Source organism: Triticum aestivum, chromosome 1A (assembly GCF_018294505.1).
Source record: "Triticum aestivum cultivar Chinese Spring chromosome 1A, IWGSC CS RefSeq v2.1, whole genome shotgun sequence".
NCBI classification, from domain to species: domain Eukaryota; kingdom Viridiplantae; phylum Streptophyta; class Magnoliopsida; order Poales; family Poaceae; genus Triticum; species Triticum aestivum.
Window position 1 is genome coordinate 165,007,913 of NC_057794.1, and position 8,608 is coordinate 165,016,520.

Genomic DNA, 8,608 nt, shown 5'->3' on the forward strand with positions numbered 1-8,608 from the left:
GAAATATATACTTGGTATCTAATTTGGTATTTCAATTTAGTCCACTACCACAAAAACTCTAGTCCCCAAATAATTTAGTTTGATAATTTATTTAATTGGTGAAGGCATTTAAATAATTAGTTTTGCTACTATTAAAATCATTATGGTGTAGTTAAGCATTTCATAAAAGTTTGGTTTCACCACCCCATTTACCTATGATTTATTCGACACATTTAGAACATTTTAGTTTTATTTTTGGAAAACTTTTGTTGTTTGCCTTAATTTCAAATTTGAATTTGAATCGTTTTCGAACTAACACGAGATTAGCGACAGTAATGGAGGTGACGTGGTGTCATTAGCAGAGGTTACTGTAGCTTGATTATCCGGGCGTCACAATTCTCCTCCACTACAAGAAATCTCGTGCCGAGATTTAAGAGGGGAGTAAGGGGAAAGTTCTGGCTACGATATTCTAATGGATCTTCTCATCCTGGCTTGCTCTTCTCGAAGAGGTTGATCCCTTTCGTTGATGTCTTCATTTCACTGCTTCAAGTTACCATGATCAATTTGTCATCCTTTCTTCGGGATCTCCATCGTACTTACGAATAGGTAAGGGGCAGCTCTACAACGATAGGATGTTATAAGGGAAAATCTTCTGGGGGTTTCCCAAGTATGAACATATGAGTATCTCTCGAGTTGAACAAATGAAACACATCGAGAGCAAAGTAAGAAGGTGCAATAAGAAGTTTAAAACGGATAGGCAATCGTTGTCAGGACCCCGACTCGATGTCACATCGATCTAGCTGGTAACACCTCATATCACTTTGCGGCCTCACGCACGGTATCCCCACGGGTGTCGACTTACCTTTTCCCGGGACCGTTTGCGCCTTTTGGCTCACGTATATGATAGTGTCGCTAGCATCCATATGATAAAGAGCCCGGGCTGACATGACTAGTCGTAAACCCAAAGTGGCACAGACTTACAGGGACAGGCATCCATGACCCAGCTTCGAACGTGTCGGTCATCAGCAAGTGGGTCCGGGCTATAGCGCTGGGCTAGCAGGACTCCGGTAAACCGGGCTGTAGCGGGCTAACAGGACTCCGGTACTCAAAGCGTGACATTTCCCCGAAGGGACAGACACAGGAACGAAGAAGGACACATGCCGGCCAGCCTAAGTGTTCCAGAGCAGTAGCAAGCTACCATGGCTCAGCGGTAACACTAGGAGACATTTCCCGGTAAGAGAGGCTACTAAAGATAAACAACTAGATAGTCAGATCCCACACATACCAAGCATTTCAATCATACACACAATATGCTCGATATGTGCAAATACAACGAAGCATCACAACATGACTCTACGACACAAGTACTTTATTTAAGGCTCAGGGAGCCATACATATCATACACAAAGGTACGGTCTCACGACCCAACATACAAGTCATACAGTCATACAAACCAGCAGCGGAAGTAACTTGTCTGAGTACAGACAACTAGTAAAATAAAAGAGGCTTGGAAAGCCTAGCTATACTACGTGGTCCTTCACAAGCTCAGGGTCACCACCTGGGTCTTTAGCCTACTCGTTGATGTCAACGTCTACATAGAACCCATCAGAAGGGGTTGCAGCGTCTTCTGTAAAAATGTAGATTATAGCAACATGAGTACAAAAGTACTCAGCAAGACTTACATCAGATCCTACATACATGCATAGTATCAAGAAGGGTTGGTGGAGTTATTGCAGCAAGCCAGCTTTGACTCTTGGCTAGGCTAACCTACGATACTTCAATTTGAAATGGTTTTGCGCACACGAGTCCACTACTCACCACTTCAATACACTACCGAGGATCCACCTCCGTCTTCCTACAGAAGAGCCATCCTCGGCACTCACACTTATCTTGAGGCTTTTAGTAGTTTCCATTTACTTGTCTATGAACTGTATAGGCAACCAAGTAGTCCTTTACCGCGGACGCGGCTATTCGAATAGATCATGTTAACCCTGCAGGGGTGTACTTCTTCATACACGCTCTCACTACTTATCGTCGCTTACACGACATGTACTCGGCAACCTTCAAGCGGAAGCCCAACGTGGGTGTCGGCCACGACCTACCTAATCACCTAAGCCTCCAGTCCAGGTTTATCGCCTATTCAGGTTCCATCCGCAGGGAGTCCGGCCGAGGTTTCCCATACGGCCCCGAACGATGTGAACAGGGTTCCCGAGATACCTAACGGGTATTCGGTACACCGTGCCACGTACCTACCGCATCACAGCCCACCCCTACGGTCAGCGCTGTCCACGGCCTCCAGTAGGCTACAAACACCAGAAACTACTTGCAACTCCTGGACGGAGAACTAGGGTGAATAAGAAGTCGAGAGGGTCCATTGGTTTCGGGCCCAATGCATGGTAGTAGCTGATTCTTAAATCACACATACAGATCTCAGTGCTTAAGGTCGGCTTCAATGAAACAACCCACCATGTACTCCTACATGGCCTCTCATCGATACCTTTACCAAATCGTGTTCACCACACCACTCTCATTACCAACATAATCATTTCACTCCAGCCCATCACCCCGATGAACCAGACCTGACACGACTCTAAGCATAGCAGGCATAGCAAGGTAGGAACAACACATACATAGGGCTCAATCAACTCCTACACATGCTAGTGGGTTTCATCTAGTTACTGTGGCAATGACAGGTCATGCAGAGGAAATGGGTTCAACTACCGTAGCACACAGCAGTTTGAATCGCGTTGTCTTAATGCAGTAAAAGAGAGCAGGAGCGAGAACATGGGATTGTATCGATATGATCAAATGGTTGGTTGCTTGCCTGATGGTTCGATGCACTGATATGGTTCTTCGTTAGGGTAATCACGGTACTCCTCGGGGGCAGAACCTGTCGCAAAGGACACCGATACACAACCATCACCAAACAATGTGCAACAATATGATGCATGCATGAAACATGGCAATATGAGTGTGTTGGGCTAATGCAACTAAAACCAGAGGGGTTTGAACTCAAATATGGTCTTTTAAAGTGCTTTTCCTTGTTCTGCTTAAAACATCAATTTAACTTGTTTGATCATGCATGAAAATAGTACAGATGGATAGATTGGATTTTTCTGATCATTTTTCATATATAATTTGTCCAATTTGGAGTTACAGAATAAAAGTTATGAATTTTTGAAGTTTAAATAATATTCTGGAATTTCCTGATTTAATTTAAATCCAGAAAATCAATTACTGCGTCAGCCTGACGTCAGTGTGACGTCAGCAGGTCAACGGAACAGGTCTGGGTCAAACCTGACAGTGGGTCCCGCATGTCAGGGTGATTATTTTAATTAAGATTTAATTAAAACTAATCCTGTATAATTAGCAGGGCTGGGCCCCACCTGTCATTGACTCAGGAGAGTCAACCAGGGCCCACCCGTGGTCAAAGTCAAAGTCGGCTGCCGGCGTTTAGCCGCCGGCGAGCCCGACGCGGCGGCGGGGGTGGTTTTGGCCATTTCGGCCACCAAATGGACCGCGGAGACCACCGGAGTGGAGCTGAGGACAAACCGCAGCTCTTGGCGGAGTCCGTTGGGGTCGGGGTGGCCGGAGTTGGCGCCGGCGACGACTTTGGCGGCCACCGGGGTTCGGTCGAGGATGAACTTGGCGCTAGAGGGGTCGGTGAGGCTCGTGGAGTGGCTAGCTAGGTGCTGTGGGACTCGGTGAGCAAGATGGACACCATCTTGTGGCCGGAGTGTGGCCGGAAGCACGTCGGCGACGAGGTCCGCGACGGTGCGGGCGTGTGATCCTCGTGCGGTGGCTACACGGCTCGGGAATGAGAGAGAGAGGGTCGGAGGAGTAGCTAGGCTCACAGCGCTCCCGTAGAGGCCACCGGCGGGGTCGGGGACGAGCTGAGGCAGCGACGGCGTTGAAGGGGATCTCCGGCGACGGCGAGCTCGGACGAGGTCGGTGCGGTGGTCTCGGGCCGCTCGAGCACACGGGGCTCGGCTAGCTCGATGAAGTGGACGGCGGCGAAGCTCCTGGACACGGTGGCACGGCGTGGGGTGGACGGAGGGCGTGGCTACGGCGAGGGGGTGGCGGCGATGGCGTCGGCCATGGCTGGGGCGTGCGAGGGGGAGGAGCTGGAGAGGAGAGGGGGTGTCTGGGGGGTTCGGGGGAGAGAGGGAGGCCGGTTCACGGCGTTAGCCGGGCGAGGGAGGCGGCGAGGCGGCGAGCAGCTGCGTGGCGAGCTGCGGTGCCGCCGCCGAGCACCTTGGCTGCCTGCCTGGCAAGCCAAGCAGCTCGCTGGAGCGGTGGCCGGGCTGGGCCGGCCAGGTGGGCTGGCTGGTGGGCGACAGGTAAGTTTTCCCCTTTTTTTCTGTTTCTGTTTTTTTATTTAATATATCTGCAACTTTGTTGAATTTAATAAAATACCTAGGCAACTTCAAAAATCACCAAACTATTCCTGGCCCATAGTTGGATTATTTCCAACATGAAACATTTTAGTTTGGAGATATTTGAGCATTTAAATATTTTATATTATTTTAAATGCCCAAATTCAAATATCTATGATTTAATTCAAAAACCCTAGGATGGCCTAGAAAAATGTGCACCACTTTTGGCAGAGGTTCTGAACCAAGGCAAAAATGATGGGCATTTTAGAAGGGCATTTCAGGTTCATTGAAAAATTATTTTAGTAACCCTAGTTGGTTTCAGAGGGGACTGGGGGTTCTGTCATCCCCATTTCAAGTTTCTGATGAAAGAGTAAACATGATGCAACACTCTAATGCATGACTAGCTAGGGTGTGACAACTCACCCCCACTCAAAAGAATCTTGTCCCGAGATTTGGGTTCCTCCAGGAAGAAGGCGGGATATTCAAGTCGAAGACGATCCTCCCTTTCCCAAGTTGCTTCATCCTCAGAATGGTGCGACCATTGAACCTTGAGAAACTTGATATTATGACGTCGCGTGGTACGTTCGGCCTGATCGAGGATACGAATGGGGTACTCTCGATATGTAAGATCATCTTGGAGATCAAGCGTTTCGTGGTCCACTCCACGGATAGGATCCGAGAAGCAACGCCTGAGTTGGGAAACGTGGAAGACATCGTGAACTCTGGAGAGGTGCGGAGGTAGTTCCAACTGGTAGGCAACTTCTCCTCGTTTGGCGAGAATGCGAAAAGGTCCAATGTAACGAGGAGCCAATTTGCCTTTGATACCGAAACGATGGGTTCCCTTCAGAGGGGTGACCCGAAGATAAGCCTTCTCGTCAACTTCGAAAGTCATAGCCCTATGTTTTCGGTCATATTGACTCTTTTGACGAGATTGGGCTGTTTTCAACTTTTCACGAACGATACGAACTTGTTCTTCTGCTTCCTGAATCATATCCGGGCCAAAGAATTGTCTTTCCCCGGTCTCTGACCAGTTAAGGGGTGTTCGACATCGTCGTCCATAGAGAACTTCAAAAGGGGCTTTACCCAAGCTAGATTGATAGCTGTTGTTGTAGGCTAATTCGGCAAATGGAAGGCACTTCTCCCAGTCCATTCCGAAAGAGATAACAGAGGCTCGAAGCATGTCTTCTAGAATTTGGTTGACGCGTTCCACTTGACCACTCGACTGAGGGTGGAAAGCGGTGCTAAAGGAGAGACGGGTTCCCATAGCATTTTGGAAACTTTCCCAAAATCGAGAGGTGAAAGGACTTCCTCGATCCGAGTTAATTTCCAAAGGAACACCATGGAGAGACACTATTCGGGAGATGTACAAATCTGCCAGCTGACTAGCGGTTATACTCTCACGAACAGGTAAGAAATGGGCTACCTTGGAAAGACGATCGACCACGACGAAAATAGCATTATTCCCTCTCTTGGTCCTGGGAAAACCGGTAATGAAATCCATACTAATTTTATCCCATTTCCATTCAGGAATAGCTAAGGGTTGAAGAGTGCCAGCAGGCCGTTGATGCTCTGCTTTTACACGACGACAGACGTCGCAATTTGCAATATACTGAGCAATTTCTCTCTTCATCCTAGTCCACCAGAACCTCTGGCGTAGGTCCTGATACATTTTAGTACTACCGGGATGAATAGTGAGAGGAGATTCATGAGCTTCCTTAAGGATTAACCGCCTTAGGTTGCGCACTTTGGGAACTACTAGTCGATTCCCGAAGTATACGACTCCTTGATCATTAATGGAGAAACAATCCGCAATTCCTTTCTGAATGTTCCTCTTGATGCGGGAGATTCCCGGATCTACCTTCTGTGCTTTGATAATTTGATCCGTAAGGGTAGGTTTTGCCACCAAGGTGGAAAGAAAACCTTGAGGTACAATGTGAAGGTTAAGCTTCCGAAATTCCTCATGGAGAAGCGGTTGACTTTGTTGTAACATCAGGTTGTTACAATAAGATTTACGACTTAGCGCATCAGCCATGACGTTGGCTTTCCCTGGGGTGTAGGTTATTCCTAAGTCGAAGTCTGTGATCAATTCAACCCAACGTCTCTGCCTGAGATTCAAATCCGGTTGGGTGAAAATATACTTCAGACTTTGGTGATCAGTGAATATTTCGCAACGATTACCGAGGAGGTAATGTCGCTAGGTCTTAAGTGCATAGACTACGGCTGCAAGCTCTAGATCATGAGTAGGATAATTTTCCTCATGTGGGTGCAATTGCCGTGAAGCGTAAGCAATTACGTGTCGATCTTGCATAAGAATGCAACCTAGTCCTTGTCGCGAGGCGTCGCAGTAGATAACAAAGTCCTTGGAGAAGTTTGGCGGTACCAGCACGGGAGCAGAGGTCAGGCGTCTTTTCAGTTCCTGAAAGCTGTGCTCACATTGTGGAGTCCATTCGAACTTCTTATCTTTCTTGAGAAGTTCGGTTAGAGGTTTAGCAACCTTGGAGAAGTTCTCGACAAAGCGACGACAATAGCTCGCTAAGCCTAGAAAACTCCGAACTTGCTTGACCGATTCAGGCGGTGTCCAATTAAGGACGGCTTGAACTCGCTCAGGGTTAACAGCAATACCTTTACCAGATATTACATGACCCAGATAGGTCACTTCTGACAACCAGAATTCACATTTAGAAAATTTGGCATAAAGGCGATGCTCTCGAAGTTTCTTCAACACTAGCCTTAAATGTTCGGCATGTTCTTCCTCGTTCTTGGAGTAGATGAGTATATCATCGAGATAAACTACGACGAATTTATCCAAATACTCCATGAAGATTGAGTTCATTAACCGAGAAAAGGTGGCTGGAGCGTTGGTTAAACCGAAGGACATGACGGTGTACTCGTATTGGCCATAACGAGTAACAAAGGCCGTTTTAGGAATGTCCCCGTTTCTGATTTTGATTTGATGGTAGCCCAACCTCAAATCCATCTTGGAGAAGACCGAGGATCCAGCGAGCTGATCATACAGGTCGTTGATCCTGGGAAGCGGGTATTTGTTTTTGATTGTGACCAAATTGACAGGTCGGTAATCTACAACCATCCGGTCCGTACCATCCTTCTTCTTAACTAACAGGACGGGGCAAGCCCACGGAGATGAACTAGGGCGGATGAAACCCTTTTTCAAGGACTCATCGAGTTGTTTCTTAAGTTCGGCTAGTTCTAGTGGTGCCATCTTATAAGGTCTTCTAGCAATCGGAACGGTTCCGGGGATGAGGTCTATTACGAACTCAACATCCCTGTCAGGTGGAACACCTGGCAATTCCTCTGGAAAGACATCCGGGAAGTCACAGACTACCGGCACGTCCTCAAGGTCTGGCAAAGGGCTGGCGTTAAGAGAATATAATTGTCGCTTGGCTATTCGGGTCAAGACATTGACTATCTTCCCCGAAGGATGGGTGAGTTGAACAGTCCTAGAGAAGCAATCAATTTGGGCATGATGAGCTGTCATCCAGTCCATACCCAGAATGATATTAATATCTGAAGATTTAAGGGCTATCAAAGACGCGAGGAAAACAAGTCTGTCGACTTGGATTTCATTTCCATGGCTTACTCTAGAAGTTTGCCATTTGGATCCCGGAGTTTGAATTACCATAGAGGTTGGCATATCACCGAATGCGACGTTATGCAAGCGAGCATAGTTTTCAGATATAAAAGAATGCGAGGCTCCTGTATCAAAAAGAACAGATGCCGGGTGGCAATTAACAAGAAGCGTACCGAGAACGACGTTGGGATCCTCTTGAGCTTCTTCGGCAGAGATACAGTTAACATGGCCACGTGAAGCGGTGACCGGCTTGGCGTGGAATATTTTTCCCGTCGGCTTGCCACGGCCAACAGCTTTAGCGGATTGGTTGGGGTTGGTCTGGGGACACTCACGCATATAGTGACCAGATTCCCCACATTTGAAACAAGTCACGGAACTGGTGCGTGGAGGAGCATTGTTGGTTGGACCCCCATAGGGCTTGGCTGGAGCAGACTGTTGAACGGGGCGAGGCGCCTGGAAAGATGGCCTCGGTGTGAACCTAGGTGGCAGGGCGGTGTTGGGCACCCACACGCGGCGCTTCTGAGGACCAGCACCGGATGAGGAACCCATATCACGGCCATGCTTGCGTGTTGCGTCATAGTCAGTCTGACCAGTTTCAGCACTGATGGCTTTGTTGACAAGTTTCTGAAAAGATGTGCACTCATGCAGACGGAGGTCGCGGCGA